Here is a 24,133-nt window from a genome sequence, read left to right as displayed (position 1 = left end):
ACACATTTTTTCTTACTTGCTTAAGTTGTAAGAAAACTAAAAAGAAGGAAGAACAGCTCCTGCTGCAGCTTTCATTTCATGGGTTAAATGCCATGTTCACAGGAAGTGACCTCCCCCAGCTCACTTCCGACCACCACTGCGGTTGGTGAGTCAAAGCATATAAACGTGGCAAATGCCCATGGAGGAGCTGTGCTAAGCACAAGTCACACGAGATTTCTGCTGGCTTTGACTTTCAAACCATCTGAAATGCGATACAAAGGATGTGGATGGTTTAGATGCCTGAATCTTCTGAAATAGAAAAGAGAAAGCTAGATTATGGAATCATAGATTCTCAGAATGGTTTGGAGCAGAGGGCACTTTAAACAAAAACCATCTTGTTCCAATCCCTTTCCATTAGACCAGGTTGCTCAGAGTCCCATCCAGCCTGGTCTTGGATGCTTCTGGGTATGGAACAGCCAGAGCTTCTCGGGGCAACTTCACCAACCTCAAAAAGAATCTCTTCCTAACATCCAACCTAAACCTAAGCTCTTTTAGTTTGAAGTCATTCGCCCTTGTTCTATCACTACATATCCTTGTAAAAAATCCATCTCCTTGTAGGAGGAGATGTAGGCCTCCTTCATATTTTTATAGAGTTTTTTAATTAAATATAGTTTGATATTAATGCAAGAACAGTCAGTAACAGCAGTAACATGTCATGGAAACCAACAAAAACACAGTTCTCAGCATGCAAACTCTCACTCTGCTTCACAGTCTGAGAAGGGAAATGAGGGACCACAAAAGTGACAATAAGTGCAATTCTACCAGCATGGGATGGAGCTTGCTCAAAGATTTACATCAAATGCCTTGAAGATGTTCAAAGATTCTTCTCCTATCCTGCTCTCCCATCAGAATCTCCATGGGAAATGATAAAGGATGAAGCAAAATCTAAAATTTTTGAATGAATGCTGCATTGCAGGGCAGACTCCATCTTCGAGGAGACACAGAGGGGCTGCTGCTTTGAACTCTTACAAAAAACACAAACCTGACAAACCCTGACAAATTGCTCAGTCTGAGCAGGGCTGCCAGAAATTTGGTCTATTCAGTTCATCTCACACCACCACAGAAACACAGACACAAAAAAAGTTTTTTGTGAAAGAAGCACATTGCTGAAATTAACAAATTTGTGCATGTAAAGCACAAGAAAGGACCAAAACCTTCCCTAGACCTATAACACTAGTATTTGGGAATTTGGGATTTGGTGTACCTTTATCCTGCTCTGACTAATTTTAACTGCCTTAGATGAGAATGCTTTCTCTAACAGATGTTTCATAGCTTCTCAAGTGTCACTACTGAACATCATTGTCATTGTATCTTCCATAAATCTGGATCAAAATACCCCACCTTTATTCTCATTAGATTTTCCTATGGTACATTCCTGCAAGCTAATCCAAATAAAGGCTGTGCTTTACCAGCACTAGCACACACCTTACATCTCATCATCTGAATCACAGCAGGCATATTCCTGAGGAGTTTTCAGCTCTGACTTCTGTTCTCCTTGAACAGGTTTTTACATACAAAGAGTAAAAACCTCTTTTACACACTCATTTCAGTGCAGTCTCTGTATCTGTCATTGCATTCTTGTTTTTATTGCCCTGTCCAGAACAGCACATAACCCAGCTACCTGTGCAAAGCTTTTCCAACACTTCTCTGCCTCTGGGACATTTCACACTTGATCCTGCAGCAAGGGATTTCTCCATAACTGCTTTAAAGGAACCATTACAGAATTTTCATTACTCATTTAATCTGGTATACTTTCATTTGAAGAATTAGCTTTTCAAGAGAAGTACATCAGCCCTTTCCTCACAACAATAAAGCACACTCCTTGTCCCACTCAATGCTCCCTAGACAGGGTAGTACAGTACAGTCCTCATGTTCTATCTTGCATGTAAATAAAAAAACTTCACACTGCAGACCCACATTTCTCCAGCTAGAAACACTCCTAGCACTGTTAGTTCTACATGAAGCAGGAATGCAGTGTCAGTACAGGCTCTCTGGCCCCCACCATTGCAGGGGCAGCTTGGGCACTAGGGCTTTTCTCTTAGATATGGGTTAGCTGGCAAACTGCTATTGAAAACTGGTTATTATAATGATTCTTAAGTGTTTACTTTAAATTTATATAATTACAATGGTCAGGAGAAGATTTCTGAGTGACATAAATGAGAAGCATCCACATCTAATTCTTTATTGCAGCACTAGTTAACACAGATGTGTGAACCAAATTCCTGACAAAATTACAAGCACATCTCAGAAATCCTGCTGCTATAAAGTCATTACATACAATTTTACACTGGGGCAAGGAAAAAAAACAGACAAAAAAAATCAAGCAGGCACTCTACTGTTAGGTGTTTTATGTTGCTCTGAGTGCAGCTGGCCACTACATCCCCCACAGACAGCACAAAGCAAGGATCCTTCCAAGGCCAGTCAAATATGCCCCATAATTTCTACCATAGTGGCAATGATACCATCTCTTGAGACATAATACAGAATCAACTCAACCTGCCACTGAGTTGCCACAGAGAAAATTTAAACTCCTTTCCAGAACAAAAAATCAGAATCTGTCACTAACTGTATGGAATCTTTCCTTAGTTAAGAAGGAAAGTGGTATTTCTTATTTTATTTTTATTCTGTAGCAGGCTGCCAAGCAAATTCTGTCCAAAAAATGAGTGAAGGGGAAAACCACAACAGCTGAATGGGAAGAAGGGCCAGCTTCCAACCCTAGGGATTCCAAGGGGGCCTAAGGAGTGGAAGCAACAACCAGAAAAGCCACACAGAGAACAGAATAAATTCACTCAAAAGGAAAATGAGAAAGAAAAAGCACCACAGAATATATTCTCCTCCAAGACTAAAAACAGGCACAATAAAGTCTCAAAACAAAAATATTTTTCTTTCCTGTATGAAACAGGATGTGGTACTGCAGTTAGCAAGAACTTACCTTCGGCTCCTGGGGTTATTGGTACAAAGTTAAAAAAAAGGTCTTGTGTTTTTATTGACTGTGTTTTGAGTCCTCTGTTAACATGCACAAGACTGAGGATATGCAGTCTGCTGCTCAGCCCCAGCCTCCTTCAGCCACAGCAGTCAGCCCCAAATTACAGGGCTGCACTGAAACCCCTCTGTGAGAAGGCACCTGGCTCATCCAGCTGGCACCCCAGGGACGAGTCCAGCCTGAGGATCTCCTGCAGAGAAGGAGGGACTGTGGTGAAGCAGCTCCTCCTTGTGCATCACTGTTATCAAAGCTCTACATGGACGCAAGTCCCAAGAGTGGAAAACTCCACATGTAATTATTTCTTTGCTAATAAACTTCTAAGTGATTATAATCCAAACTCTGCTGGAGAGTAGATGAGGATTAATGGATTTTGTGGGGGCTTGGGAGATTTTTTTAAGTAGTCATATATGTTCATGTGGTTTAACACAAATATTGTAATTTCTAGATCTATGTCTGCAGTGCTGCTGAGTGTGATAATGAACTACACAGTAAATGTCCTGAACCAATGTCAACGTTGTGTGCTTCTCCACAGTATCACAGGATCACAGAATGGTTAAGATTGAAAAAGATTTCTAAGAGCACCAGGTTGAACCATCAATCTCCCCATCATCTGCATGTTCTCCACTAAACCATGTCCCCCAAGTGTCACCTCTACACATTTTTTTTGAACACTTCCACTTTTTGAGCACTCCACCACTGTCCTTGGAAGCCTGTGCTGGGCTTGACCTCCTTTTCAGTGACAAAAATTTCCCTAATATCCAACCTAAACTTCCCCTGGCACAACTTGAGGCTGTTTCATCTTGTCCTGTCACTTGCTACACGGGAGAAGAGACTGACACCCACCGAAGTGGCAATGCTCAAGTTCTTCCATGCTATTCTGTGACAAACTGGTACCAAAGTTATTCTTTCAGATTTTGTTTATATTTGTATCCCTTTGGAGAGTATCAGTTTGGCCTTAGGTTTTGTCTCTCAGTTGACTTGGACACAGATGCCCATCAGTAACTTTTGCATTAGCATTTCTGTCATACCTCAGAATTTGCCATATCTTTACAGATCTGGTCCCTGAAACTTTGGCATTATGATTTCAAACCTCCAGTGACATTCCTGTACAGGAAACAGACAAGGCACATGGGAAACAGGTTTCCAATCTGAAAAAAACATGTTTATTATCTTTGTCTAGGGCTGGAGACTATTCATTGGTAAGCAAATTCCTGCATTTAGCCATAGTCTTCTCAGTATTTACATTTGGCCTGCTCTTCATATTGACATATAGAGAATGGATGTTAGGGGATACTGAACATCAAATCCCTATAAATGAAGGCAGTTACAAACTTTTATGATCTAACAAAATATAACAAAGAGGCTGTGAAAATCTCATTCTTCTGGAGGAAACATTTAGCTGATTTTCCCCCTCAAATGAGGAAATGGTTTAATTAGGCAAAAATTATCATCACAGTTACTTTCTGTGATACAAGATCAAAGGTAGAAGAGAAAAACCCCTGAGACTCCTCTATCTAGTAAGAAAAGCAGGTTAGATGACATAAAAAGACTGAGGCATAAAGAGTGACAAAGAAAAGGAGAAGGAGCCTGGGGTAGGTGTCAGCCAGGTTGACATTGAAGGAGACAAAAGCCCTGCCAGAACGCTGCACACAACAGGAGATTCAGCCATCACATGGGACTGTCAAACACTGTTCCTCTACTAGAGAAAATGGAGGTAAGAAGAGATGACCAGTCAGACTCATTTCTTTGGTGCATACAAGTCTTGTCTTACTTTTGTGTGATGAAATGCAAAGCAACTTGTTTAACTTCAGCAGTAGATTTCAAGACTTAATTTCTGCATTGGCCAAGGTGCAGATGCCAAGGTCCAGATATCAAAGTCCCTCTTAAGTTGTTGCACGTGCCTAATTTAGAAGGGAAAAGGGGAATTGGTTTTCATTCATATATTTCATTATAACTAACATGAAACCCAGAATTCATTAATTTGAAAGACCGTGTTTTGTTTTGATTTCTTCTTTTGCAAAAGGATTCATTGAAGATGGAAGATAAATGGGCCTTCCTCTAATTTTTTCCTGAGTTCAGGACTGAATATTGGGCAGATAACATGCACAGAGTAAAAAATAAAGTAAGCACTTGTAACAGGCTAGAACTCTCTCAAAGGAAGTTCTAGTTATAGTGAAGCATTTCTGACCATAATTTTACCCTCATTGTTCTTATTCTAGCCAGGTGAGCACAAGCAAGGGCATTTCTCTGACTTACAGGACAAGTCCCACACACCACCACTTTTCAGTCTTTCAGCGGCAGCATTTCAACATATCTTTTCCTCCTCCTGCCTCTTTCCCATTCAAACTCGCTTTGCATCTCATGCTTCTGGTAATTCACTTGGTTTAGCTCTGGTCTCCACATTTAGTCTGGCTGCTTCCTCCATGACACAGGGATGCTCACCCACGGACAACTCCTGGTCTCCCAGAAGGGAACACCCCATACCAAACAGATCTCTCTACAGGGTCCCCAGAGGCAGCTGAGCACGAGGTGCAGTGTGTAGCTGCAACTATAAATGCATTTTCACCACGGATTTTCAAAGATGAAGCTATCATTTTGCCTGACAGCCTCAGAGCCCTCACTGATGTCAGATGTCTATACCACCTCTAAGATGCCCACACTGGATGAGCCTCCTCGAAGATGCACAAACCAGATCCTGATGAAGGGATGCAGACAGAATCTTTATTCAGCATTCCTGAGGCTTTCCTCTTAGATGAGCACAGTTTGTTTTTTTCTTTTTCTTTTTCAAGTAAAAGGTTTTTCATTATGATTAAAGAGTCCCAATTAATAATTACACTGATTTTGCAAATCAATGAACTATTTCAGCCTAATAATATACCCACAACTTCACATCTGTACTACTTTAACACAGGAATTGCAACATCAAAACGATCCATTACTGTGAAAACCTAAAGAGATTTATTCTACAAACAAATTACTGCAGTCAAAGCCATCTCAATTTGTTCCTTTCAGGTTACCTGCAGCTGTGTGATTTACTGTCTTTGGGATTCTCTCCCAAGAACAAAGAGAAATATGGCAGATCTCCAATTCCCAGAGTTGCAGGAAGAGTTTCTCTGTTCTCCGAACAGGGAAAAGCATTACACTGCCCACCTTCCAGTGATTTAAAAGATGAAATGATGAGAAACAGCCCAGTCAAGTCCTATGAGCAAATTCCAGCCTTCATTCAAAACCATGTCAAAAAATGCTTTGTGTGCTTTGTTTCTTCTCTTACTGAAAGCTTACTAAATTATTCCTAATGACAAAAGCAGCATGCAAGGATCTCGCTTTCTGCTCAGCAGATGTGCCTGTGCATCTTCTTAATGCTACACATTGCAATGTGTAAGATCTTATTTAACCAGCAAGATGAGTAAAAATCACCCTCCACTTAAGATTTAATGACAATATAATTCATCTCCAACAGTGTCCCAACCAACTTGCTTTCTCTTTATAATCCTGAATTGTTTCATTAGTTTTAGTAAACCAATAATTAGCCTTTGCTGATTTAAAAGTCTATTTAGGTACTAAATAAAAGCAGGTAAGTGAAAAGTAGCTCAAAACTGAGCTCAGGTTCATTGCTACAGAAGTTAGCCTTGCAGGGCAGGTCTAGCTTTTCTGTGTGATCACAAAGTGCTGTCACTCCACACTGCAGAAATTAAGAAAATACAACTTCATTATTGAAACGCACAAGGAGTATTTTTACACTATTTTGACAAGCTGCATGTTTCAAAATCCAGAACAATTTCAAAATAATCACTAGAAGAAGACATATTTCAGCTCTCAGTGTGGCTCAGTAACATCCTACTTGAAGTTGAGAGCTTTGACAGAAAACGGCCAAGCCACAGATTCTTTGAGTTTGGAAGGAACTTGCGGAGATCACCCAGTCCATCCCCTCTGCTCAAAGCAGGGCCACTCAGAGCCGGCTGCTGGTTTGACTAGGTCAATCACACATATTACAATGTATAATGTACAATGTATAATAATATTTTTTGTCCCATTTAAAACAAATGTAACAAAATAACAATGTAAACTACCAATAAATAACGTTCTCAAATATTAACTCCTATATTGAGAAAAGGACACAGAATAAAACATTTCTGACTGATAATCTGAACATGAGAAGCAAACAGGTCGCTGTGGTGCCTCGGCTGTGGACTGGGTGATTGAGTGCTACGTGGGCTCACAAAAGCACAGTCGCAGTTTGGAAGAGCCTGGACAGCACTGAGAGGCTAACAGCAAAAGCATCCCTAGTCCTGTGCCCCTTTCTCATATCTATACTTCCAACAAAGCAATCCCACACAATGACTGCAAATCCAACGCAAGAAAATGTTGGAGGGATCTAGCCACTGTGAATCTCTACTTTTTGGAGACTTGGAGCAGCCTATGACATTGACCAAAGGTCCACACTACACTGCGCTGATTTCTCAGCTGACTAGAGAACACCATCTTTACCCTTCTCTGTGGCCTCAGGCTCCACACCCTGCTCCTCCAGAGACCTGCACACCCAGGTTATCCCAGAGCCACTCCTGAGGTCAAACTCCACATCTCTTCCAGCTCTGAAGGGACACACAACCACATTCTGTACACTGCAGATGGAGGAACCAAGAGCCAAGAGCACTCTTTCACTTGCATGACCATCTCCTTATCTTAGATGAATGCTTCCTCACTCTGCGATCCACAGTCTCTAAGATCCAAAGTGAGAGCAAGAAAAAGAACCTGGGAAAGGTTAAAGGTTCCATGGGAACAACACACAGATAAACAAAGTGGAAGAGACTGAAAACCACTGAACCAGCTCCAGTATTTTGGATCCCAGTCACAGGATAGGATTAAGTATCTTTTATTTCAGCCTGGCAAGCTCCAAAGAAAGTAACACCAGATCAAAGGCCTGTAATATAGAGTACAGAGAAAAACTGGAGTAAAAGGAATTAGTATTAAGTTTTCTCAACAAAACTTCAGTTAATTAATTATATCTATAGCAGCTATTCCATCTCTCCAGTTATCTACAACTGCACTTTCATCCAATCCATCGTCAATACAACATGAAAACAAAGGACATTTTTCAAGAACCCAAGTTATCATTTGGGACATAACTTATAAATCACAAAAAATAAAATCCGAGTGAATGACTGCTAAATTTCCATTCTAAAGAAAAAAAAAACCACAATCTCAAAATTGAATTTCAAATCTGCCAGAAATTACTTTAAAATAATTTTTTAAAATAAATAATTTTTTTAAAGCTGGACAGGAACAGGCAACAATTTCAGAATCAGATCATTAACCCAAAATATGCATTCAAATTATTATTGTGAAAATAGTACACATTCTGTCTTGCTTAGGTGATAGCTTTCAATTCTGAAGTTAACTTAGAGTGTGGTCTATCATTACATAAAATATAACAGGCAACTAGCATTTTCCAATATGTATGCATAGCCAATGTGGATAATTACAAACTATGTCACTTGCACAGGATAGCTGAATGTTTGTGTTTAAAATTATATTACATAAAACAGCACATACTGCGTGGCAGTCACTGTTTCAATAAATTACTGGTTTCTCTATAATTTCTTCAACGTTATTCCATATTATTCTTTCATTATTGGAGAAATCTCCATGCATACAATGTATGTTTGTTGGCAAAGCTGCATTATTAAGAAAGGATGACTGGAGCGATTTAAAAATAAAACTCAATACAGAAATTTAGATGCTATTAAGACAAATGCAAAGAATTTTCACTGTACAAGAAAAACAGTAAAAGAAAATCATTACAAGATTATTTCAGATAATAAATGACTCTTGTAATGAATTTACAATCTTGAGCTCATATAATAATTGACAGTGAAAGTGTAATTTAGTAATAACATCATAATCCTATCAGTTGCTTAGAATGGGTTATGGATAAATAATTTTTGTTTGATTGGATTTTTTTCAGATCTATTGTGTCATATTGGCCCCAGAGAGCTTTAACTACTGCCAACTTCACAAGGAGAGGAACAAGACACCTTTCAGAGCAATATCTTTACATGTAAAGTGAGGATCTGAGTTGGCACCCATCAATAAAGAACAAAACAGTAACATTAATACAACTCCAAATTGCCTAGGTCACTTCCTGATTCCTTTTGCAGCATGCTGGTGTCAGCAAACACCACTGAGCCCTCCATAGCCCTTCCAAAAGAGAAAAACAAAAACCACCAAACACATGCATACACGAATTGCAATAAGGCCTGATTACGCCCTGGCCACCCTGCTCCACTCTGGGATGATTGACCCACCCCAACTCACTGACTGTCATTAATCATGACACTGTGTGGCACAGTCCTTAGCCACACTCCCCTGCAGCACTTGGGTCAGCTTCTGCACATGATGGGCAGACCCCTTAAAACACTGTGATGATTGTCACCACACAAAGTTACTGCTCAAAAGGCACCTTAAGCCACATGATCCTAGCTCACAAATAAACTGAGGCTAATTCAGAGACACTTAGAGCTCAGATGTCATCCCTCCACATTCAAATCTGGCATTCATAAATGTCTGCATCAGCCATGTCTCCCCACCTGCGCTGCTCAAGAAGGACAGCTCTCCTCAGAGAAGCCAAACAGGATTGCTGCAGTTCTGGCAATTTCTAAGTTAGGCCAAGAGCACAGCCTGTCGTGCACATCCTATCGTGCACAGACCTGCACAGTCCTGCTGCTCCCCCACCCTCACTCCATACCACACCACTGTGCTGTGGGGCCATTCCTCTTCTGTGTTCCCTGCAAACACTCCACAGAGACACACTCAGAGAGACCAGCCCTGAGCTCCAGTGTCTACTGGCTAAAGCTGTGTTCTCAAAATGGAACACTTTGATCAGTTTCTGTGAGGTACTGTGGCAAAGGAAAAATCAGACTGTCGAGCAAAATAATTGCTTCAAGATGGTTTTTAACTGAAAAGCCCATTTGCACTAATGGTCAGGAAGAATCAGGTATTTTGCTCCCTGCAGAGTTACAGAATCACAGAATGGTTTAGGTTGGAGGGGACCTTGAACTGTATCTTGTTCCAACATCTGTCATGGGCAAGGACATCTTCCACTAGACTAGGTTGGCCAGAGCCCCATTCAATCTGGCCTTGTGAAAAAACAAACAAAATAAAACTAGAAGCAAGTTGAAAATCCTAGGTAATCTCTCCAATTTTCTGGTCACAGATCCAAAAGTGTCTTCTTTCTTACCATAGTGCACCTTCTCTTCCTGCCCAGATACCTGAATGCAACTCCTACAGCACTCCCAAACCCAATATCTACAAAGAACATTCTTGGACCAAACAGATCCCTCTTTCTCTCAGAGCAGCCAGTTTGAAATTCTCAGATGCACAAAAAAGCAACATCCCCTGCAACAGAAATATGTTCAGAAAGGCATAAAGCACAAGATGCACTCTACTGAGGATACTATATTCATCTTCTACTAATCTTCTACAAGATTATCAAATGTAGAAGATACATCAAATGTAGATGTATCTTCTACACTTGATAATAGGAACGTGTGACTGGCTTAGTATAACAAACATTAAGTGCATCAACCTCCAGTTCTTTTTGCACTTAATAAAAATGGCTACCCAATACATGTTGTAGCAATCTTACAATTCTGCATCTGTCATTTAAAAACATTAAATAACATTAGAATGCCAGAGTGCATAGCATACACAAAGCATAAGCAGTTTTCAGAATAAGTGACCCAACCAGGGATGTTGTCCAAATATTTCAGTTTAGTGACCTCATCTGATGATGGAATTACAACAGCTATATTACAGTTCCATGAAAGAATTCATTCTAGCTATGAAAACTATACAAATTTCTTAATATCAAGTAAAATTCAATTTATCACACATTCTAAACTATTATACACTAGGGTTCCTCCTTCTTCTGTACAGTAAGATATGCTTTATTTCAAAACATTTTCAGAATTAAAAATATAATAAGTTATATACAAGCCATAACAATATATTGGCTTCTTTGACTAAAGAACCTAAATTGTAATAACATTTAACAGCATAAAGTTCCAATTCACTCAGCAATCTATTGGAAATACACATGATAATGTTAAAACTACTGGGTTTTGACATTTGAAAAAAAAATTTAAACAAATTGTTACATTTGATTGTTTAATCACCTGAAAGTGACAAAGGCTTCAAGCAGTTTTGGTGTTCAAAGAGGATGCAAACAAGCCTTTTAGAAGTCACCACCATCTGGGCATCAGGGACAGCAGGCAGGAGTTGCCTCTCTCCCCAGGGATATACACACAGTGTAAGCTCATCATTACCATTCTTATGCAGATCACACCATGGATGTTCAATGACATTTTACAGACAGATAAGACAAAAAAGTCCTGCCCTTAGGAACCAAAGCCTTGGAGGACAGGGCAAAGCCTGTATACCACACTTTTCAAACTGGAACTATCCCTGTCACTGACAAGTGATTTATGGGTCAGAGCCCTGCAAAAAGTCAGTAAGACATTGAGTTTTGTAATCATTTCCTCAGAAAAGACTACAAATTAATTACCTGAAGATTAAAGGTAATCAAAATGTCTGCGATTACTAGGAAGTCAGCTCCAACTAGTGCTGCAGGACATGATGAAAGACACGAGTAATGGTTCTAGAAAGCCCATTTAGAGACTTATTGAACATCACACATCTTGCAAAGCAACAGCAGTGCAACTAAGAACACAAACACAACAGAAACTACAATTACAAAGTCAAAGTCAGGTGCTACTACTCGACAAGAAGATATTCCCCAGTCCATTACCAACATAAACCCCCCTCGCTGTCAGTAATGTTCTGTATTTCTCCAGTCTCAGTCCTCCATGACCTAAATATTCACTGATTAATACTTCTGTGTATTTAACTCTTTGAGGGCCTTTCTTATTTTTCCATCCAGGCTGGTCAGAAGAAACACAAGAGCACTGGGCAGCTCCTTTGGAAGGGACTCAATACCTGGTAAGAACGGCACACTAGCACCACGAGCATTCCATGTTTTGTATCTACTGTCATTCTGCTGCTCATAGCAGTATTTTCCATTTTAACAAACCAGACAAAACACCCAATTGCAGAAAGAAATGGTAAATCCTGGGCTAAAGGACAGAATTTTACACAGGTGCGAGATACATGTGGTGGGACTAATGGTATGGTTTAATACTACCCTTTGAGTCCTCCTACTGAAAGAGTCTTCCTGCCCTGCTCCCTCAACCACAGGCATTACATTATTCTTACTTGGAAGGTTTTGACCCAGCTCAGAACTGATCGAACTGATCCCATAAATAGGGCAGTGGTGTGAAAGCTGCACTCAGGATGGAAGCCAGTAAGACCACAGGCAGCAGAAAAAGGAATTGGGCTTGGAGGCATCTTCTACAGTGGTACTGCAAGCAGGGCTGCTGTTGTAACAGGTCCTACACTCTGCAGAACCCTGGGAATGACATGGTTTACTGCAACTCAACTGGCCAGCAAACAGAAACACTTCATCTCAGTTATTATTACCTAATGGCATGGAAAAAAATATATCAAAACCTCTTGTTCTGCAACAAAATACTTTTTCACTGGGAATCAGAAGTATTGAAAGTATTCGAAAACTGATACCATTTATTCCTCTTAAAAGCAAAGTCACCTTTACAAGGAAAATAACTCTAGTTTGATCTTTCCACCTTCTCAGATTATAGCATTTTTACCATTCATTCACTAAATATAACCCAGGTTAAAGCAGTTTGTCTTTTATAACCAAAGAGGTCAAGACCTTGAGCTTTTTCATTGAAGTGTGTTTTCTAGACATCTACAATTTTTGTGGCAAGGGTTTTTCATTGCCATATCACATGTACAGGGGAAATTAAACTTCAACTGATCCCATGCTTAAGTGAAAAGGCTGAGTTTTGGTTTCCTGTTGGAACTTGCATATGCAAAAACTTCTTTTTTTTTGGGGGGGGGCGCCAAGGCAAAGAACAATAGCTCTAAAAAAACCAAGATTCAGTTTTAACACTGAATTGTGAATTTATACACTATGATGAAGTCTTCCCTTTTTTTGAAGGGGTGGTAAGTGGGACCCAGTAAGTGGGAAAGAATTTTTAAACTTTGGATGTAGTTCTTCATGGCAGTCCATACATCCACACTGTCCATGTACTAGGAAGGGACAAGAAGAAGGATTAAAGTGCAAGCTAGTGCCAGTCTCTGACACACAGCAAAACCAGGTTGTTCCTAATAAAATACTGCAAATTAATTTAATCCTATTTTGTAGGACTGATACCAAGACTTTTCTTTCCCCACTTAGAAATGAAAAAAAATTAGTAAGAAAAAATAAATACAGATGCCTTGATTTCAGGTGACTGTCATTGAGCTCTTAGAGCACTACTGCTGAGAACAGGTGGAGTAAAAAGCATCATTTTCATCCTCAGAATCCCAAAGTACCAAGAATGCTGTAATGGCATCACCAGTGTCACTCTGCCCTATCCCCACTGGATTTTCATATGTTAGAACTATTTCTTTTGGTGTTGATTTCCTTACAGCATCAAGCTTGACTCTCACCCTAGAAGTAAGAAGAGGTTTATTTTGTTGTTTGCAGTTGGAGATTTTTGGCAGGGAAAGGAAGGGTGGGTTTATGTTTGTTTTGTTTATTAGCTACTCCTAAATCTGGGACTTTCAAGTTTTTGCCTCTAATATTATGTATCATAACTGTAAGAATCTTGAAAGCAAGGTATGTAACCACAGAAGTCTATATAACAAACTCCACCAGTCTCTTGCTCTTACTTGTTTTTTCTCATAACAGATTTATCTCATTATTTGAGCCTCTAGCTCAAAAGAAATCTTTTCTCAGAAATGTGAGATGGATTTCTGAAGGACTAAATTTTCCTCACATTTTCTATATTCAAAATTATAACATCAGGTAACTTCAAGAAAAAGGGAAAATAGGCTACATCACACAGACATACTGATGTAGTCTGTGGAGGATTATCTCAAAGGAGATAATCCTACCCAGATGTAGAAAATTTCTTTTCAGCAATACTTGAAAATTTTGCTCCAGCTTAAGACAGAACTCAACATTTTTCCAAATTAAAAAAGTCATTTTATTATTCATTTGGCATCAAAGAAAACATTAGATTAATGGGTGTCAAGAGGAAAATGCGTGGTTCTTCACATTCTCATGTTGAGATGTAGTGTAATAATACAACGTGAAAGTCACTGTCATGCTGTACTTACTTTTCAGTTGCCCCAATACTGAAACATACTCACAGCTCTGCCACAAGGGCAAGTAAATCCATACACTCTCAGAAAACATCACAGACCTACTTTCTCTCCAAGTTTAGATGGGCACAAGTGACAACTGCAATGACTTTACTTTCGTTTACCCAAATTACCATGGCTTTTTTCCATCAAGTATGATGATAACTGAGAAGCATGTAATTACCCTCCTCTGCTGACACTGAAACACCACTTCCACAGAACATCTAGTACATCATTCTACCAAATTCACTATCAATTACATAGGTTGCTGCTACAAGTATGAAACAAACACCTCTCCAACCCTAGTAACCCTGCCAGGCGGGAGCAGAAGACAGCACCAGGGAGATATCTATAGGTAAGATGTCTCCTCCCCAAAGTAAATACTCTTCTAGAAGATTCCTAAGCTGGATCACCCTAAAATATTAACCACAAAACAGGCACATCCAGTTCCACACACATGTCCATAGCTGTGGCAGTGAGACCAGAAATCAAACTCCATAACTTCCCATCAAAGCTTTTTACTATGCTGCCACTACTGCCTTCCCTGCACACCCTCTCTAACATGGGAAGTCATTCATTCCCTTCTGAACAGTGCCAGGACTTCAGGAGAGCTCAGAATGCCCTGTATGGTCCAACTTCTCACAGTCTGTGTTCACCACTCCAAAATCTGTAAGTGGTGATGGAGAAAGGAACTGAACACAAACCTTACCTTACTCCCCTCAGGCCACATTACTTCACTATGTCCCAACAAGTGCAGAGGAACAGCCAGCAAAACATATCTCACAAAACCCTCTTCTTCCCTGAGAGCTACACTCAGCATCCCTTAGCAAAGGAGGGTAGAAGAACTGTTTGTTTCTTGACTATGATCAGTCCCTTTTATTGCTGTTCCCGAGCTTGCCCCTAACTCCAGGCACTCCTGTACAAACATTCTCTTACACCTTAGCTTGCACATAACTTTCAGGAATCTCCAGGCTCTGGGTGCTACATGGGAACACCACACAGGAATCCTCAGGACCAAGGAAAAGCTCAGCAGAAGTTTTAAAGATCTGCAACACCAAAATTGCAAAAAAGGCAGACCCTTCACTCCTGCTGAAGGTGCTCATGTCCTTGTTTAGATCCTACCTTAATTATACCGCAAACTAAATAACACATTGGACTGAGCCAAAAAAGCCCCGCATAAATAATTTACTTTAAAAGCCGGATAGCATTAAAAGTCCTATACCAACAGGAGCTGTAGGATACTCTCTCAAACAGCTTAGGGAATGCCGAAATAACAAATATTAAACAAAAAAAACCAAAACGGCATAAGCATGGAGAGAAGTCTGATCCAAGTCCCCATGTTGTCATGGTGACTTCCCAGTCATTTATGTACTTCAGAGACATTTAGAAAAAGGCTATATTTTCACCCCTCCCTGCCAAATAATGTAAGAATGGAAAAAAACCCCTGCTAGCTTGTCCCAAGCCAACCAAATGGCAACCAAATTCTTTGATCAGGCAGGACCCCTGAAATATTTTAACCAATACTTTTCCTGCACTGTGAATCAGATACTCAGACAACACGGAATACATCAGCAGAAAATTCTAATTAAAAATCCATCCAATCCCTTTATCATACAAGACTCAGAACACACTTGAACCAGACAGGTTTCTGCTTTCAGATTATTAAAAAAATAATTACTTACAATATCATTTAATTCATCCCCCATTTGCAGACACTGTTTGCAAGCAATTGGTTTTCTTTTACCAAGTACTATGTGTTCCACATGCCGCTGTTATCATACAGAGCAATCAAACAGTCTTAGCCGGTTCAAAAAGCATAAAATCCTCTCAACATTTACATGCAAATACTGCATAAATATGGATTAAAAAAGGCAAAAAATCAATACAGCTCATTATGGCGCTGTACAGAAATAGCAAATGTTTTACTACCAGTACTAAATTGCTCACACGCAGCAAGCACTGACCAACACTGCCAAACCCCCCCACTTCTACACCAGGAAAAGGCTAATGCATAACACAGTCGAGGAGGAGGCATCTAGTCAGACACCATTTTCTACATCATACCTGAAAAAGCATTACAGACTCCACAAGAAAGCGCTATTTGAACAGATCACAGCATGCACACTTACCGGCAGCTCGCCAGCCCAGCCTGGCCAGCCATCTGCCCTTGCCCTCCACCTCCCAGCATTCAGGAAATCACTGCATTTGCTTCACAGACAGACCATTCTGATGACCGTCACCCTCCCCATTAATCAATTAATGAAGCAAGACTGTTTTTTCCTTACTAAGCAATGTACGGACACTAAGCCACTTGAAGGCTGCCTGTTCCTTCCTGCTGCAGGGCCTCCCAAATAAAAATTGCCCAGCCAAATTCAGGCTTTTTCTTTTTTTTATATTCATTCAAAGCTGTAGGAATACACTCAGCCCTTGACAATGCCAGCTTGCATGATGAAAGAGCAAAAGTAGTTTTGAGGCTGCAGAATGCCTTCTGTGGGTTACCATGGAAATAAATGTGGGAAGGGGAGGGGGCTTCACTGATGGCAATTGCTGCTACTCGGTTCTAAAGCCAGACTGCGTGGGAGTGTAGTCCAGGAGAAGAAAACGCATTTTACTATTACTACTATAATTTTATCTGCACTCCCTTTCATTTGCACCAGATTTCACACAGTAGAAAAGCATGAAACTTCCCTGAGATGCTGAGGGGATGCTGGTTGAAACAAGTGCGGTGTAAGATCCCTCCAATGAGGAGCTGAAGAAACTTTATTTACATATTTACACAGATAGGAATTAATGCTCAATCGCAATTAAAACTTGATTGACTAAGATGAACATGTTGCAGAGCTGAGGATGTAGCAAGGAGGACTAGTTTCACAAAGGCCTGATAAGAAGCATCACTTTATCATGAAAATACAAGGTAGCCTTTCCTTTACAAAAAATTCTTGGATATAGTATGAGACAGATCACCTCAAGGATCTTGTCCCTTGTGAAACTGAGAAAAGTTCATCAACAAAAGCAGGGTGGACACTGTGGCACACTGCTCCACAGTGCTCCTCCATGAGATCCTGACTCACACCATCCCACCCTTCCCCTCCTTGTGTCTTGTCAGGGTCCCCACGATAAGTCAACCAAAATAATCCATGGGAGGTGGAAGCCTGGCACCAAAATCCCAGTGAGAACAGCCAATGCAATTTCATCAAACTGATTATATTTTATACAAATTTAATTAGGATATTATTAGTAGTATTTTTTAGATATTAAGAAAAATTCTTTCATTGAAACAGAATGGCTAAACATTAGAACAGGCAAACCAGAGCAGTGGTGGAGTCATTGTCCCTGGAAGTGTTCAAAAAACAAGCAAACATGATGTTTGGTGACATGGTTTAGGAGCCATCATAGCATTCAGTCGAATGTTGGACTTGATGATCTTGGAGATCTTTTCCAACCTCAGAAAGAGGTAAGAGCTGCTCACTACAGCGACATTAACACATTGCTCCAACCAAAGTGCAATACTCACTGTCCAATATTTGCCACAAAACAAAGCAACTTCCACAGTCATCAGCTTACCACTGATTACTACCAATGCAATTTAATTTTGCACATCAAAAAATTCTCCAAGCACTGTCTCTGAACACACAGAAAATGTTTTTTAACAGTAGTTAATTAATAGAGAGCTCCACCTTGGCACACTAGCCAGACCTCCTCCCTCCTCAGCCTCTCTGCAGAGGATACCAAGAAGCCTGCATCAACACAAAGACCACTTTGATTTGCAAGAACAGCAGCTAAAGGCAATTCACTTCAAAAGGCACCATTTATTTACTTCTCAATTCCAATGGGCTTGTTTAGAAACTTAAGCCAAAAAGAGAGGAGGTAAGCAAGTTGTGGGCCATATAAAAGGACAGAGTAAAGCCGGGGTGGGGGGTGGAGATACTGTGAGAGCAATTACAAGCCAGCTGGGCACAAGGCTGGAAAAAACCTGTCAGGCTTTGGAGTTTCTTCTGAAAACCCCGGTGCTGGCTGCTCCACAGCTGCTGTAGCCAGTCCCCACCTGCTCCCTGGAGCTCCCTCATCTCTCCAGTCCCATGTCAGAGAAAAGGAGACACCACTGAGGCCCCAAGAGAAGTGGCTGATATCGTCTACCAAAGTGGGACCAGGGAGAACTGGTTTGAGAAGTAACCTCGGCTAGGTCCCTTTCTGACTCCTCTCTCACTTGCAGCAATTTCTGCCCCAATCTGAATTGAGAGAAAGAAAAAGAATATGAAAACATGGTTTTTGCAACATGTCACAGCAGTAAGATTAACGAGTACATTACATTTACACATATAAAATCCCTAGAACACACTGCTGGGACCTGAGGAAGGCAGGAGCAAACAGTCCAACCCACCATTTCCACCTGTGTTCCTCCTCAGCCAAATACAAGTTCAACATTTCTTTACAAGACCACAAATCAAAAACCCTAATAAAAATAAAACACAAATCTGATTTTATGGTATCACAATAAAAATCAGTTTTGCTGATCACACCTGACCCAGATCACACAGTACAACTTTCCATGCTTTCCCAAGTTCCTCCAGGCGGCCTCGCCATCATGTCTTTATAACTGCCAACAGCAAAATTTCACTCACAGCAAAATCTCACTTCATACGCAAAGTCAAGGAAGAACAGAATTAAATCTGCCAATGCAAGCACAGCAAAACACTATAAAATGCTAGCTACTACACACAAGCAATGGAGAATGCTGAAAGGGCTTAAAAATCCAAACAGCCGGAAACCAGAGCAAGCCAAAAGCACAGAGCAGCTCTGCAGGGCTCACCTGGCATGGGTTACGTGTTTCTAGCCACATTGCCTCACACCATGCCAGCTTTCCACTGTGCCCCTCTCCCAGCTCCAGCAGGCACCAAGCGGTGCAGGATGGGGCTAGTCCAGAGCAACTCATGTCCACTGTCCAGCTGTCATCCTGATGCTTCTGCCCACTTGTCTCCTCTCTAGGAACCAGTCTATCTGGCTAGTAGACTTTAGGGAAAAACAGAAAGGAAAAGGAAAAAACCACTTGCTTAGCCCTTCTGTTGACCAGTCTGAAATGAGCCCGAGGAGGAAGAAGGGACAGAAAGCACAATGCATAAACCTCACTTACTCAGGAAACCAGATAAAAAGCCACACCATCAACTACCAGGGAAGATCAACAAGACCAGGGAGCAGTTCAGATTGATTATTCTTTTCTTTAAAAGGCACCTGCTAGGGAGAGACAAAGGTATACAGTGAGGCTGAGCAGAAGGCCAAGAAATTGCAGGGAGAGCATATATTGATTATTAAAAGTCAAGAATATATTGATTTTTATGTGTATCATACATACCTAGGTATGTCTTGGAAAGGGCAGCCAGGAGATTTCTTTGAAGCCACCCTGAACAAACAAAAAAGCATCACTGTTTTAGACTTTCTAACAGCTAAATAGCAACAGACTGACCGGCCAACATTTCTGTGATTATGTGGCTAAAACCTTTGTGCTCCAGGAACATGCACATCATAGAAATCATACCTTGTCTCCTAATAACAAGGCAAGGTATCAGATGTGCAAAGCTGAGGGGAAAAACGGACTTTAGTCTTTTATTGCAAAAAAATAAACAGAACAAAACTGACAAATGATTGGCTATTCATTATTACATGATCCTCCTGTAATCTTACTGAAGCTTTTTATCAGAACACTGCATGTGCAAAGAAATGAAGAGCTGATCTCATGGGTGGTGGTAGCTTTTAGATGACTGATAACCTCTTATTGGAAGAACAGACATAAAATTACAAAAAAAAAACCCAAAACCAAAAAGGAGACATTGTTAAGGATAAACTACCATTTCAAATAATGTACCCAGAAAAACAGGGAACAAGTTGATAGCTATTATTTGTTTACCTTATTTTTTGTGTTCTGGCAACTACATTCATCTGCCAATGAAACAAAGGAGAAGTCAGCTTGCCTAACTGCAACATCTGATGCAGACACTTGCATTGCTGTATATTCCTACTTTCACTAGTTGCATTCACCAAAGTTAAACAAAAAACCAAACTAAGAATATACAATAAATCTCTCAAGCCACAGTGGAGTGAGCCAGGAGGTTTTTTTTTTTTTGTTTTGTTTTTTTTTTTTAGTGGAATAATATCTTTTAAATAATCAACAAAAATACATACAATTACTGATCTGTCTAAGAGCTGCACAAGTGCATCATGTTATCTGGTTCCCAAATAACACCACTAAAGGTGAAATGGTACACCAGCCCATGGAAATGTAAATTTACAGAGGTCCCAGTTACATCCGAGGACACACTGTGGTTTGCAATATGTATTTTTATAATTTTCTCCTGTGCAGAGCTAACTGGTTAGAAAGGCAGAACACTCAGGGTGTACTTTTGTGAGCCACACAGGTTTGTCATAGTCTAGTCCAATCTAGTCCAAGTCACCTGAAAGGAAACAGAAGTGATTTTTTAAAAGATGACTTTTCACAATTCTCCTTGAGTTTTCAACATTTTAACACCATCTCTGCTAACACCCAGCATTTGCTTCTCATATGGCAGCAGAAAAATTCCTCACATACACTAATAACACATATAGGTGCTACCCTACAGACCCTGGCTGCTATAAATATCAATTTTAAAAAGCGATATGATACAGTGCTCGTTTCATCCTGGAGCTGCATGTCCCCAGAGTGTTTTGCTCTGGAATCACACCAGGAGAAAACCCAGAACTGAGCCAGCATGAAGTGGGGAACAGGGGGAGCTGGAAGTTCAACTCAATGAAATCTGTCAAACAAGTATGAGACGTATGAAGTGCCTTTTTCCACTTTCATTTTATTTTCATAGTCAGAAAATGCTTTGAAAGTAAACAGAACTTATTTGTATGAGGTCACTGATGGGAGCGTATTTTTCTTCCAAAACATTTGGAAAAGAGGAACCAGACTTGAAAGGAGAAACTATAAACTATGACATGCACATTTATTCACAGTTGACTTTGCAAGTTCCAGTTTGGTTTTTATCAGGACAAAATCTCATGGTCTCATTTCCTTCAGTTTACAGTGAACTTCATTATTAAAACACGAGGTTTAAAATAGACCATGACTTCACCCAAAAAACAAAGGTTGTCTTTGTGCAAGGGGAACAACAGTTGTATGCTCTGAATGGTGCATGACACCACACAGCTATAGTAAGAGCATGAGCCAAGCCAATTATTCTTAATTTTTTATATGTAATTCTTAATTTTCAATACCTGTATATATGCATTCATATACTATACATATATATATGTACTCATATACACCTTGAAAACCACTCCTTTTAATAATTTCAAACTTAAGGAAACATAGTTTGCTAATGTTACAGTAATTGTTCATGATTAATTTTATGTATCATCTCTTTAAGAAAAATATTAATATAAATCTATCCACAAATAACATCACTGAACAATTTTCTTCCCAAAATTCCTATCACTGCTCCCATAGCAGACAGTGCACAAGAGCAGCACACTGTGCTCAGGTCTGTGATATACTGAAGTGGTCAGAGAGGAGAATGAATCTCTGCAATTAGCTGAATATGTGCGTATGTATAATGAAGCAACTTGCCGTCTGCATTTCCAGGGATTTCACAGTCTTTTGGAAGCTCAGGGATGTGGAACACCAGGGCTTGCTCTTGGTGAGAGCCCTTTGATAGCAGCTTGTTGGACCATTGGCTGTTTCTAATTTTATTATTCCTACAAAGGCACACAACAATCCCAAAAGAAAGCAGAGCCCATCAAGATAGGCACTGTACAAATACTTACTAAAAACAGGCTTTGTTCACAGTTCAATCAAATTATGCTTTAAAATGGAAGAAATTAAAAAAAAAAAAAAGAAAAAAATTAAAGTGTTGCCAAGGTTTCGCAGCAGGAACAGAAGTGTAGCATGGACTCCTGGCCAGTGTCCTACCCAGCTCCTGGGCCAGGGCTAACTCCCTTCAGCACTGGTTAGCGAGCTGGTAGTATTGTTTCAAATAAAAAGAAGTAAATAGGAACCTTTGTTCTCCCACCCCACAAAGTAAATAACTGAAGTATATGTATTCTTGGTGCACACAACTCCTCCACATGGGGGAGGCAGGGGAATTCTTGTGGGAATCCCCTACTACAACACTGGCAGAACATCACTGGCACTACAGAAAGCAAATCTGTACATTAGTCACAGCCCAATGCAAACAGCATGCACAATTCTGCAGGAAAAAAAATAAAAGGGAAGAAGCACAGATACTGACACTATGCAGAGAAGTTAGTATCATTTCATGCAAGAAGCAGTAAAAAGAAGAGAGTAGTATCCTGTATTGATTCAGTTGCACTGAGCAGTAAGAGTATTTGAAAGAAATCAGGTTTAAATCAGTTCTTCCAAGCAAAAACTCAAGTTTTTCAAAGAATCTAAATCCTCTTCATGGCACACTAAAACAGGGTCATCCCACTGCTGCCATACAAGGTTTAATGGATCAAAGATTTTGTCTTCTACAAATAGAAGACCCTTGGATTACTTGTCACAAGCCCATTAAAATTGTTTTTAAAGATACTTGTTAGCACATGGAGAGTGTCAGGTAGGCTCATATAAGGATTTATACCAAAGTAACACTATCCAGAACAGAAACCGTATTTCTGTAATAATCTATAATGTAAATATGGGATGTCCAAAACAAGGGCCAATTCCCATCCAAATTCCATAATACAGCAGCCTTAGACAAAAAGAAGTGTAAGGATTCATTGAGTTAACATCTGTTCTTCATGACTAAGGGTGACAGAACCTTGCAATCATAGAATCATTAAGGCTGGAAAAGACCTGGAGATCATGAAGTCCAACTGCCAATCCAGCACCATCACGTTCACCATTAAACCACATCCTCGAGTGCCACAGCAACATTTTTTTAACACTTCCAGGGATGGTGACTCCACCACTGTCATGGGCAGCCTGTCCAATGCTTCACTTTCAGTGAAGGAACTTTTCCCTAACAGTCAATCTAAATCTTCCCTGGTGGGGAAGAGGTCATTTCCTGTTGTCCTGTCTCTTGTTCCCTAGGAGCAGATCATGATTTACCTCCGGCTGCCCCCTTCCTGTCAGGGAGTTGTGGAAAGAGACAAAGTCTCCCCTGACCCTACTTTACTGCCCCCATCTCCCTCAGCCACTCCTAGCACTCCAGACCCTTCCCTAGCTCTGTTCTCTTTCCTGGACACGCTCCAGACTCTCAAGGCGGGGCCCAAAACTGAACCAAGGATTTGAAGCACAGCCTCATCAGTGCTCAGCACAGAGGAAAAGCAGAGCTCCCCTCTGGGCTTCTGTTGGGTTCAGTGCAGCATCTCCTGCTGGAGCAGGCGGAATGCTACACTGCTTTCCTCTAATCAAACATACAACTGGACCACCAGCGGTCCTTCTTTCTCTTACTTAGTTTCCAATTCAGAAACACCAAAAATGGTGTTAAAACAAAACACTGCAGAAATTTGCACAGCAACAAAGAGCCTGTGATTATATCAGCAATTTTTACATGGACTATTGCTCTACTTCTGGTTTATGAAAAAAGCTTTAACACTCAAAGCTTTATTCTGCAGCTTTTGCAATTAGTTGTATATATGCATGCTTTCATGAAAAACAAAGAAAAAGTGTTTTTGTTCAATTTTGTCTTTCAATTTATCCTTTGCTGTAAAGTAAATGGTTACAATTGACTCAATTCTCTCAATTCTCTCAATTCTCTACCAGGCCTAAGAGGTACAAATGCCCTTGTTTCATTGCCAGCAAACAGCAGCAGCACACTTGCTTGACATGGCAAATCCATGCATCTCACTCCACACCAAAGGAAAAGTTTAAGC

General features: G+C 40.3%; 1 protein-coding gene across 2 annotated transcripts in view; it reads right to left on the bottom strand.

Moving 5' to 3' along the window:
- Positions 1-24,133, bottom strand: part of FGD3 (FYVE, RhoGEF and PH domain containing 3) — a 93,956-nt gene that overhangs the window by 49,319 nt on the left and 20,504 nt on the right. Inside the window, exon 1 of one of the 2 annotated variants that reach the window (XM_064723717.1) lies at positions 16,417-16,710. The exons of the other annotated variant lie outside the window; for it this stretch is intronic. The gene's annotated coding sequence lies outside the window, so the exon portion shown is untranslated. Of the gene's footprint in view, positions 1-16,416; positions 16,711-24,133 lie in introns of those variants that run through there. 2 annotated transcript variants of the gene reach the window in all.

The sequence above is a fragment of the Zonotrichia leucophrys genome, chromosome 12, assembly GCF_028769735.1.
Source record: "Zonotrichia leucophrys gambelii isolate GWCS_2022_RI chromosome 12, RI_Zleu_2.0, whole genome shotgun sequence".
Classification (NCBI taxonomy): domain Eukaryota; kingdom Metazoa; phylum Chordata; class Aves; order Passeriformes; family Passerellidae; genus Zonotrichia; species Zonotrichia leucophrys.
The sequence above is the reverse complement of the archived record's forward strand: the minus strand, read 5'-3'. Positions and strand labels throughout refer to the sequence as shown.